The following is a 12,319-nucleotide window of genomic DNA, read 5'->3' as shown; positions in this document are numbered from 1 at the left end:
CTTGTGCGCACCGGAGCCCTATAGCGACAACAACCGAGCGTGGCGGCGCGTTTTCCAGCGCGCACTGTGCGTCGGACGGAGGGAGACCCCGACGGGCAGCCTTGCGTTACGAATTAATCCGACGACGATAAGGGACGGAGAGGGAAGACGGTTGCTCGTCGACATTTTCCCGCTAACAATGGCGCAGCGTAAATAAGCTCGTCGGCCGCGCCACGCCGCCGGGAGCTGGCGCTTTGTAAACTGTCTCAAAGGCAAACAGCTGAAGATAAAAAAAAATAATAATAGCAATGATAACATGTACCCAACCGGGCAAACCAGCCTACTGGAATCACGGGCGAGCGACCGTCTCTCATCCACACCAGGAAGTAAAACAGGCCCGATGGCGGGGCAGTCGACATGAGGGGGGGGGGGGGGGGGGGCGGGGATTGGACAGAGGCTGAGCAGGAGGCGAGGAGGGGGTGAAAAGACGCAGAGAGCAACGAGACCTGGAAGACGAAGGGGGAAGAGAGTGGTTGAGCGTATACCGAGAAGGCGGCGTCTCATTTTCGATTGTTCTCGTAATTATAAACCAATTAAAGGAGTGTTATCCGGGCCTCGCCATGCGTGAAGTGGACTAAACGAGCACCGCCGTTGCCGCCTCTTCTTCTTCCTCGTCACGCGCGCGCTCGGTGCGGGACCAAAATAAACTGGCGCAAGCGAAAAAGATTACGGGTCGCGCACGGGCGCGTTCCGTTGTTGCGTCTCTGGCTCTCTTTCTTGGCGCTGCTCTGTTCTCTCGACGCTTGTCGTTGCCGCGACGTCTCTCTCTCTCTCTCTTTCTCTCTCTCTCTTTCATTTCTTCTCTCCCATTGCATAGCGTATCAGTGCGCACATATATACTATGTGTCTTGCTTTTTTTCTTTTTTTCCCCGCTGGAGAGCAACAGTACGGGACCATCTCGCGATCCGCTGCTTGCCGTTTATCTCATCCTGCTACGTGGTTGTGTATCGCGAAGTCTCCGCAGAGCACGGAGTCGGCGTTCTGCCCACTTTGTAGTTGTACGTGCACGCGGCTATCGCGCAGAGAAGTATAGTCCCACCGTTTTCACATCGCGACAACGGCGGCACATGCGCGCGTATGGAGATTGAGGTGGTCGCACGAAGCCCATCTTCCGCGACTCGCTTCCTCGTGTCTTTTTTTTTTTTTTTTCCAAAGCTGGTGTCGCGCGAAGCGAGGACATGTGCCCTGTTATGCCAGAGCTCATTTTGATGCCTCGCTTGCCACAAGCGCGTGCCTTGTCTGAAAGAAAGGAAGGCGCGATGTTTTGCTGCTCGGCTGACCTCTTGCTGGCAGTTTCCAGAAAGGGAGCCTCTATCGTGCACGTCCCTGTAGCACGCCCGCACGTTATCAGGAGTAATGCGATGCTGCGAAGCATCGTGGAAAGGTCCGGGATTCTTCATCTTTACAATGGGAATGTAATGAGGCTTTCTTTTTTTCTTTTAGAAAGAACAAGAATGGCGGCAGTGATGTTCATGTGAAGATCCGGCTGCATGTGGATATCGTTAGTCTTTTCTGCAACAGTGTGACGTGGTGTGAATGCATGCGACCTCCAGCATGAGGTATGCCCACCAGAGGTAGCCCTTCAGGCGAAGTGTTCGTCATCATCAGCCCTTATCTGAGCACTTCAGGATGAAGGCTTCTTCCGGCGATATACATTTACCCCCACCTTGCGTCAGCCGACTCTTATCATATGCTTGCTGCTAATTTCAATCTGCGCCCCAGTCGACCCCGATTCCTGGCACGCATTCTGATACTTATTAAAAGGCCACCGTTATCTGTCCGTCGCGTGAACGCCTGCCCGGCTCGACTCATATCCTTTAATATAAACCAGAGATCGGCTGCGCTTGTTTGCTTCTATAAGATATATACTGACGCCTTTGTGTCTCTCGACGTTACGCTTATCATTTTCTGTTCCATGCCTCGATCAACTGTGCATGCCTGATCACAAAGGCAAGTATATACGAGCTGTAGTGATGAGCGTTGCATCGATAAGCGTTTATCGCAGACCGGTCGGTGCATATATGAGCCGCCGCGGCACGACCTGATAATCGCTGCTCGCTGGCATAAGCCCCGAGAGCGACTCTTCGTACAGGCGGTCTGTGGCTCCGAACTCGTGCCCATGTATAACCGCGCGTGTCGCGAGCTGATAACCACCGTATAGCTATCAGCGAGGCTACGAACGCGCACTATAAAAGATAGACCGTGTAAGTGGACGAAATGAAGCGTGGTTACGGCGCGGGCTAGACTCATGTCGCGGTACAGTTATTCAGACGCCGTCCAGCGCCCCGCCATCCGTTCGTACACCCGCCTCTCGGTACCAAGATATAGCGCACGTTATAAGCTACAAATCATGTCGGCCCGAACACCTGCTTGGCTTATAGGGAACTCGTCTAATGTACCCGAGACACTCACGGGTACTAATTCGCATTCGCACTCTCGTCCACTCGCACTCGCCCGCACGTTCACGTTGACGTCGCACTCGCCGTTAACACGCGAGTTCTCGCCGCCCACGACTCGCACGATTCTGCATGCTGGGCCCGAATTCGCAAAGCTTTTCATTCGCGACTGCTAGTCTTCGTTGGCCGACTGCATTCGTTAATAATACGTTCAGCATCAGGGTCGGTTGAAAATTCTTTTTTTCTTGCAAGCAATTCTAGCGTGAGAGGTTGTGTGAGTGCAGGCCCTGGTATACATACGATGGGGAAGCGAGCGCCGCAATTCCGAGAGTGTCGACTTTTGCCGTCTGCCAGATGCAGTACACAGCAGCTTCGCGGCATAGCGGTTGCAGGGCCGACGTCTGCTGCAACGGTGTTTCCTCTCGGACCATTATACCCGACGTCTAAAGGAAGCATTACGGATGATTGCCTCCTCCCGCCACCCGCCTCACCCACAGCGCCCAGCCAAGCACCCACCCTGGCGACCCGCCGAAACACTATTGCGGTGCCGAATGCGGTCTTCGGGGCTTCGTCTGGTGCTTGGCAAAGCCGATCCGCAAAGCTCCGCTGCTCGACGCGCCCAGCGCGTGCTGCTCGCTTGCGTGTACGGCGTCCGCCCGGCGCTTCGGCCGGGCGCGCCTTGTCTGGGCCATCGGCACTCCAGGCACGTGCGCCGCCACTGATAGGCTAAGCCCTCGTCAAGGGGCAGGCCGACTATTCATCGTCTCGCCGCCACAGGAAAGGAGACGGTTCGGCTCGAAGGGAGGCCGGCTGGCGGCGGGCCGGTTTTATATTAGATCTGCGCGGGACGCGACCTCACGCACGCACGAAGATGCACAAACACTCACACGCTTACAAACGCCAGCCTGGTCGAGAAGGGGAGGTCTTTGCGGGGCCGCGACTTGCTCTGTAGTTTTTGTCGATTCGCGGAGAGCTTGCGCCGAATTGGAATCGCTGTGCCCATCTCTGACAGCAATGCCCCCCCCCCCCCCCCTTCCCTTTATAGTGACGCTCTTCTAATCAGCGTTCCTTCGGCCACCACTTTCCGCTACGTTATCTAGTATACCTTTTCCTTCTCTCTTTACGCTGCCTTGCCAGACACTCTATAGTATCCCCACCTCGCCTATCGCGTACACCCCTTCCACGGTCGTCTTTGACCGGGGCACGCGCCATACAGACGGGCCTTGAAGGAGAGGGTGTCTGCCGCTGTTTTACGGTTTGGTCTTCCCACGTTTGTCCCCGACACGACGAGCCGATCGGCAATCTATAGCACACCGGCCAAAATCGGCTCTGCCGATCGCCGCCACGAGGCTGCGTTGCCGGCGCGCCCGAGGCCGTATCGAGAAGTCGGCCTCTGAATGCAAGCGTATCGGCTTCGTTTGACGGCGGCCAGTTAGTTGGCCTATTATGCCGCGCTACCCGAGACAGGCACACATGACTATACTTCGTGCTGCGCTATTAACCAGCTTGATTTAACGCTGCAGAAACAGGGTTAGGGGAAGGATGGCGCGCCGCTCGATCATATCTTAACGGGACTAAGAGATGGGAACGAGAAGAGCGGGAACGTGCGGGTTTAGCACGTTGCTGCTATGCGAGTCGCGAAGGCGCCGCGAGTATTTATTTTTTCGTCGAACGCTATATATAGCTTGCTTGGCGTACGTAATGTGGCGAGCGTGCCAGTTTTCCACTTTAGTCCTTACGTTAGCCTATCTGACCAATACTATATACCCCAGCAACTCGGCTACCGATTCCACGCACTGTTTCCGAAGGGCGGACGCCAAAAAACTTGGGCTTCCAACTCAATCGCAGATAGATAGATAGATAGATAGATAGATAGATAGATAGATAGATAGATAGATAGATAGATAGATAGATAGATAGATAGATAGATATAAATATATATATATATATAGAGAGAGGGGGGGGAGAGAGAGGGGGAGGGATTTTCTGAAATCTTGATGAGGGGGTGAAATTAGCCTTGGTCCTGGAAATCTTACTGCCGCTAAAAAAAAGGAGCCTGTTTCCTTTTTTTTTTTTCCGTATTGAGGTGAGAGCCTACTGATCCTATAGGCTGGAAAACATTAGGCCCGCATTCGCGAAGCAGTTCGTACGCTGGAGCGGTTCCTGAGAATGGACAGTGGCTGATCACGATAATGGTTATAATCGCGGACGACTTTCTGTGGCTGTGAAGGGAAAGATATGGAGGCAAAGCGCGCACAAATGAGAACGCTTCTCAGAAGAGCCCTGCGTTTTAATTTACGTTAGGTTAGGCTGAAAAAGAGAAAGAGCCGGCCAACGACGCACTGTTTATGCTTTAGGGCCGGTTCGCTCTCGTGCAAACAACGTGAACGCGGAAAGATGCAACCCCTTCGTTGTGCCACAGTTATACCTCCTGTACGAATGTTAAAAAAGGGTTGGAGTATACGTTGCATCTCCTGCATTCAAACGTTGCTCCTTCTTCGAATAAGGAGCCAGGAGAAGTTGTAAACTATGAGCTCTGCCAGAACAGAAAGAGAGCGAAGCAGGCCGGTATGTGGCTCAATAATAATATTTGTAGGATTGATTACTCTTTTAAATCCGTTGCACCGTGACACTATCAGTTCTGACGCATATACGGGGGACTAGCTGCGATATTTCATAAGCGCGACCTGACTGCACCGTTTGCATTACTTTTCCTTTATTTATTCATACTTTTCCTTTTTTGTATGTGTAAATGGCTATGTTTAATCAATCCGTGTAAACAGATGTCGCACGCTGCTGTCAAAAATGTTCGAGGCAAAATTGGAAATATAGAGGGAGCCTTTAGCTCACTTGAACGCTGCATCTCAGTTTCTTGCCGTTTTTCGAATGCTGCGGACTACATTCGCCGGGAGTCCAGTCAGCTCTTCATACATAGTCGAACCAGAAATTGTCAGGTGTATTATATCAAGCATGAAGTCAAGAAACCAGATGAGAAGCGGTGGACAAGCCTGGCGTACTGTCCCTTGGTGCAAGAGATTGAGTAGATTCGGACACGACTAAGCGACCTGAACGTGCGACATGTTGAAGAACTGTAATTTAGGCTAAAGCTGGTATAGATTCATCGCGATGTCCTAGGCGCCTTGCAGAACACACACACACACACACACACACACACACACACACACACACACACACACACACACACACACACGCACACGCACACGCACACACACACACACACACACACACACACACACACACACACACACACACACACACACAAGAAGAGCGCGCTGTTCATTTGTGTGGCACCTAACAACATCACAATGAATCTAACATATTGATAACCAACCACACTTCACATTTGTTCTTTGCAGCTTCTGCTTCTTCGGGCCAGAGCCTCTTGTTTCAAAATAAGCGATCCTTCACGGCAAAAAGCGGAGGAACCCACGACCTAAGCTTCTCGTTGACGTGCGTGCGGGTCGACATTTCCGCTTTTAGCACTCGGAAACACAGAAAGGAGCGGACTAGACTGTTGTGATATTCTAGAACGTCGGCGCTGGGGCGTTGGTGGTATCCATGGCGCTGTCGGAGGCCACGGCTCGACTGTCCGTTCGTGTCGAGCTTGTGACCACGCCTGCGCGACGCGACAAACAAACCCAATCGTTCGTGCAGTGCCACCATTTATACCACCGGCTGCGAACGTCAAGGGACGCCATAACATGCAGAGAGAGAGAGAGAGAGAGAGAGAGAGAGAGAGAGAGAGAGAGAGAGAGAGAGAGAAAGCGGGAAAAAAATGTTTGAACGAAAGCTGGCGGACAGGCAGAACACTGGTGACACCGCGCGCTGCATTGAAGTCGGTGTCATTGTTGCCGTACTGGAAGATCGGCTCCGTTGCATTGCTTGCATTTTATTCTAGTCACATACATATATATATATACACACACACCACGCACGCTTGTTGTTTGTCTACGACGTCTCTTGTCGAGGACTTCGCAGAGTTCTGTTCGACTGGTCCCGATTCATTGGAGTGCGTGTTAGTCTCTCTCTCTCTTTTCAGCCTTCGCTATCTATACTGTATAGGATGGCGGGAGGGAAACAGGGGAGGGAGGTCGCGCCCAGCCCGGGGGCAAGTGTAATGTCGGGAAGCAGCCGCGACGTTGTCGTTGTTGTCGCGTCCCGCACGTGTGGGAAGCTGCTTCCGTCGTCATTTTGTAGCCATCCATCACCGCGCACTTGCAGCAGCAGCGTCAGGCGTCCTCCTCCTCTCTTTCTAAACCCCCCCCCCCCTCCCCGCTTCGCTTCCATCGTGGCTCCGCACAGGCGAGGCAGCAACAGCAACAAAAACCGATCCCGTTCGCTCGCCCCTTCCCCAGCTTGCTCTGATCAAGCGAGACAGGCCAGGCGTCCTCCCCGCTCCTGCTGCACTATTCCTATGCCCTTCTCCTCATCCTCAACAGCTCCTAACTCTCCGTTTCTCAACTCCCTTCTTATATTATCAAATACTTCGCGCTGTTGCGTTTGCTTTCTTTCTTTCTTTCTGTCGTTCTTTTTTCGCGTCGTCTTATTTCTGATATCTCGGTGTGCGCATTCTTGCCGTTGCCTGCAGCTGACTTTATAATGCAACGCGGTACACACAAGAAATACTACATGCATCTCTCTCTCTCTCTCTCTCTCTACGCCACGTTCCACTGCCATCCGTTGCCGCTGCTCTGTCGTCGTCGTCAATGTCACGAACGTTTGTTTCTGTGTCGTACGTTGATGCCTTGTGTTTCTTTTTTTCTTTGCTTCTGCCCATAGTAAGCGCCGAACGTTGAGCCCTTTATATGTCTTCCCTCCACGCACGTACTGTACTTACGTGCGAGGAGGCGCATTTGTCGTGCGTCGTGCCTCTCCCCCCCCCCCCCCCCCCCCCCTCTTACGCGGGCAACGCACGCGCTGTCGTGCTCGTGGGCTGCTTGTATGACCGACCGTTCGGCGAGCCTCCTCCTTCAGCATCATCCTTCTCTTTCGTATATGTAATGCGGAGCGCGCGAGAAGGGCCCCGCGGCCGCCTTAAATGAATGAACGAACTGGAGGGCGAATGGATGGATGGATGGCTGAGCGCAAAATGAAATGAATTCCGGACCGCCCGCTACTCCGCGCCTAGTACTCCCACCCTCGCTCTGCCTGTCTTACTTTCCTTCCTGTTTATGTTGCGCTGTGTTTATTTATACATATATATTTTTTTTATCTTTCTGCATTTCTGTTTTAATTTTCAATGAGCCGAGTGGTTTAGCACCTCGAGGTTTCCATGACCATCGCTCGGCAAATTCTCAAACCAAGAAGTTGGGCATCCAAACCTACTTTTCTTTCTTTCTTTCTTTCTTTCTTTCTTTCTTTCTTTCTTTTCTCCTGTCCTGGTTGCGATCCTGCAGTGTGGTTTAACATTGCAGAGTCATATCAGTGCCACCACGTGCGGTCGTGCTTATGCCTATAGGTATCTGTTCTCTCAAACCTGAAGTGAATCACGCGGATTCAGGTGACTTTGCTGGCAGCAGGACAAAAATTTCGGTCTAGCAGCCGTACGGCCCCTTCAGTCATCTTCCTGGTGTCTAGTCTTGTTATCTTGAAACACCCGCGTGTTTATTGCAAAGGCTAGTCCACCCTGTCACGCTAAAGAAACAAGAACAACAAAGGAACTTCGAAAGATTGAAAACCTATGCGCCTCCGACCGTAACTAACATTCACTCTACTAATGATCACCACTGTAACGATATCTATCGCTGCGGCGTTGCAAAACTCGTCGCGAAGGGGGTGCATATGGCTCCCCGTCAATTCCTTGATTTCGATGGTTCACGACCGCCTTCATCTTCTGGTGGTTTTCTCGGCATATAAACTGAACGACGCGCCATTAGAAGCCTTGTTGACTGCTGGGACTAAAATAATAATATTGCTATGCAACAGCTACACGTAACAATATAAAAAAATAGTAATCTTGTGTGGTTCTCTCCTTCTCTGTCGCTTGTAGTTTCTGCGTGAAGTCACGTCCGTAAATTTCTTACCGTTTACGGATTATCAGGTTACCGGAGCCGTGGATGGCGGTAGCAAGGCTGGTAGCGACATCTTGTGGCGGCTTAGTCGAACTACAATGTGTATGAAAAGCAATTTGGTCGCCTGGTTGTTCTCGTCGAAAGGAAAATCGTAAAGAAAGACTGCAGGTTAACGATTGTGAAGCTACCAGCGCTTTGCACCAGCGGTTAAGTAGAATACGGTAAGTAACTGAAATATTAGCTCCTTGTGCTCTCTGGTTAAACTCTGCGTCACCAGGTGTCGCTAGCAGCGTTGTTGCTGCTGTTACACGTTTCCAGTTTTCCGCAAACGCTAACAAAGAGGCGGGACCCCGCAAGCATCTCGCTTTCCGAACGTTCGCTTGGGCTCTCGTGAATCGTCAGCGCCGCGCTTTCGTCACAGGTAGCCAACGCAGCGAGGCAGGAGCGCCAATCGAACACCGCCTACTCACTGACGTAGTGAATGTCCAGAAAGCGAGATGTTTGCGTGATTTCGCCCCAGTTAATACGTTTACGCACAAGGTAAAGTTCTAGCGCAGTGCACCCGTATTAGCTGATCTTGCTGCAGTCAGACTCGATAAATGGAAGGGCGCCACCGTGGAATGTTGGAAGGAGGAACCAGCATCACTGCGAAACCTCGGCGATGACAGTGACGAGGGCTTCCCGCTGCCTTTGTAAACATCTTTACTTTCTTCTTGCCCGATTCTCTCTCTCCCTCCACTCCCTTCAATTTCTGTCCACTTTTTACCCCACCACGCTGTACCCCCAGCTGCTGGTCAACGTTCAGGTGTCAGCCGTCCGCTGGGCAGTCACCGGGGGAGACTAGCAGATCTCTCCTCTATTTCTTGTAAGCAAGCGTCAAACAATGTGCCACCGTGACAAGCCATCCTTCTCGCGTTGACGAACTGCGAACATTCGTTCCGCTGACCCTTTGTGCACGAGCCGCCGCTGCAGCATGCCACCGCTGCTGCTACCCGCGCGTAGAAAGGAAGGACGGATGCGTCTTCCCAGCATTCCGCCGCTCCCTTGGTGCCTCGGCGGCGTGCCTCGCCCCCGTCGTTCCGCGCTTTCCGGTGGCAGCGCCTTCCTTCCTGGAACGCCGGCTCCTCGCTCGACGAGGCCCCAAAGATGTTTCGCCCGGTCTTTGGTGGCACCAGATGCGAGCCGATGGCAGTGAGGACCATCGCGCCGCCTTTGTGGAGTTCATTCTTGTACGAAGTCTTTCGAAGCAAAAACTAAAAATAAATAAACAAGATCAAGTAATAATAAGGCAGTTTAGATACATCTGATTACTACCCATCAATTTTCATGGCGACTGAACCACCATACTTGCAGCTCATAGGCAGCTAGCGCCAGATGTGCTTGCTTCTTTGCGTGGCTAGACAGAGTCGGGGATTGCAAGGCTCTGCCCAAAGACCAAAGAAGAGTCAAGGCGAGGTCGAAGATAGCTCGCAACATAACTTCTATATTGAAAAGTTCGTTTAGAAATTTTGCACACAGCTCAGACGTCTACAAGCGGCATGTGAGGGGCGCGTGTCTTCAGGAATGAGTCGCGGCTTTGATTTGTGCTGGCTCAATCACGGGGCGTAGGCTGACGCGGATGGCGGAGCGCTGGCCGCGCCTCGGAGCCAAGCCAGCGCCTGCCAGAACCACAACTGACGTCTGCTTGGCCGCGCGTGCTCGCACCCGGCCGCGCCGGTCGGCAGCAGACGATGCTCTACAGCAGTTTACAACAATTTGCAACAGTTTATGCACTGTTTTATTTAGATTGTATATTGGTACACTCTAAACGCCAGTTTACACCGTATGACGTGTATGTTTGACCCACAACGATATTTGTTGCCTGCGTTTCCCTTCGGGAAAGAATTGCACTCGCCGCTTTGCTGACAAGAATGTTATGTGACGCTGATAACGCGCATTCCGTCAGTGACCTGAAAGTACTGGGCGCTTATCTTTAGAGAAAGGAAAGACATGCAGGACAGATGGCGATTATCTTTGTGAGACAAAGATTTTTTTAAAGTGTATCGATACACGTTTTTATGGACATTGTTTAATGTTCCAAAGCAACGCACAAATGAAAGGCCACTACACTGCAAGACAGTGCCGTGCTTCTCGGCCGCACCTCTCTGGGAAAGGCTTTTCGTTGACCGTGTTCCCGCGTTATGAAGTGACCGTATTTTACTGAAGTTTGGGGCACACCGTCACCGCTTCTGCTTTTGCTATCTGCACATGCTCTATAGCTCACGGGCGCGTCTCGCGGTAATGGTTTGCATGGTTGAGTGTTAGCGTGTTAACGACACCGTAAAAAAAAGAAAAAAAGGAGAAAAGAGAGAAGTTAGATCATGGGGCTTTACGTGCCAAAACCACCGTCTGATGTATGAGGCATGTCGTATGGTGTGGGACTCCGCAATAATTTGGACCACCTTCATGCGGTTCTTAGCGTGCACCTAAATCTAAGTACACGGGTGTTCGCGCATTTCGCCCCCATCGGAATGCGGCCGCCGTGGCCGGGATTCGATCCCGCGACATCGTGCTTTGCAGCCCAACCGCGGCGGGTTTGTTATCGTAATAGTCAAGCGGTTACCTGGTCTTCGAATCTTGCGACTAGGATGAAGTTTGGGCGCCTGTGGATTGCGTTATTGGTGGACAGCCAAATGGACTACATAATAAACCGCTCCTGCTCTGCATCTCTCGATTTTCCTTATAGCCCATTACCTCAGGCTTACTTGGCATGCTTGAATTTAGCTAGGTGACTTACAGAATGCTTGAGGCAGTCATGTTGGAGCCTCCGTGAAACGCATATATGGACGCCGCGTTTAGCTAGATTGACACGGCGGGAAGGATTGTCTATTTTTTTTTTCTGTTTTTTTTTTCTCTTGCCTGACGACGAGCGTGACGTGGTTCACTGCCGCCGAATCATAGCCTCACACAAAGAAGCCGCTGAATCGCGGCGCGATTCCCTGCAGCTCAGTCACGTCGTGCTCATTTGCGGCTGATTAAGCGGCCGTCCCGCCGTGTGAAGCTTTAGAGCCTTTTATCTTTGACCGCGTCATAAGGTATGCCGCCAGTACGTATACCTATTGTGCGGACTCTCTAGCTGCGAAGAACTGCACGTAGAGCCTCCGCGATCGCACAGGCGCTACCCATTACATTGCTTTGCGGCGACGAGCGCGTGTATGCAGTGGGGCTGCGCATGATAAGCACGCGCTCTACGCACATCGCTCTGTACTGGACAGTGCCTATACCGAAACCTTACGGCCGTTTTCCCTTACGTATGGCCGTGCAATGTAAATCGCTGCAATAGCCCAATTACTGCAATTCTGTGGTGTTATAGTGTTGTATTTTTCTATCGCGCTGTCCGTGTTATCACTTCAGTGATTGTGCTATGCACTTAGGATGTTTACACATTTTTCCAGTTTCGACAAGTAAAAGCAAATAGTACAGCGGAAGCGGCTGGCAAGGAACAGTTCAGCTATAGTTATAGGCACCAAAATAGTGGCGAACAATTACGTGTTATCTAATTTCACTATACAATGCAGCCGAACAACGTGGCTCTGACCATGTCACGAACAGCTTATGCGCTGCTTATCTACGCGCATTGTCTTTGTGTTGTTTTCTGCCTTTTTGGTAGCGGTCTGGTGTGACTGGTGTGTAAACAGATAAGCGAACGACTTAAGTGGCACGCTTGCCTCCTTATCTCTCGGAATGGCAGTTGGTTGCTTCTTATCCTGCATCGACCGAGGCGTGCTCTGGTGTCGACGAGATTTCATGCGCGCGGCTCATGCTTCCCTTTGTGTGTTACGTCACGGTGGCGTTGTGCCCACGTGTTAGCAC

At 51.8% G+C, this 12,319-nt stretch overlaps 2 protein-coding genes across 13 annotated transcripts in view; one reads left to right on the top strand and one right to left on the bottom strand.

The window, feature by feature from the left end:
• LOC129381976 (uncharacterized) overlaps nucleotides 1–347 on the bottom strand; it is a 227,644-nt gene extending 227,297 nt beyond the window's left edge. The window contains exon 1 of the mRNA XM_072287111.1: nucleotides 302–347. The gene's annotated coding sequence lies outside the window, so the exon portion shown is untranslated. The remainder of the gene's footprint in view (nucleotides 1–301) is intronic.
• LOC126518504 (uncharacterized) overlaps nucleotides 1–12,319 on the top strand; it is a 212,639-nt gene that overhangs the window by 134,779 nt on the left and 65,541 nt on the right. The window lies entirely within an intron of this gene.

This window comes from Dermacentor andersoni, chromosome 3, assembly GCF_023375885.2.
Source record: "Dermacentor andersoni chromosome 3, qqDerAnde1_hic_scaffold, whole genome shotgun sequence".
In the NCBI taxonomy this organism is placed as follows: Eukaryota; Metazoa; Arthropoda; class Arachnida; order Ixodida; family Ixodidae; genus Dermacentor; species Dermacentor andersoni.
This window is presented reverse-complemented; position numbering and strand designations above follow the sequence as displayed.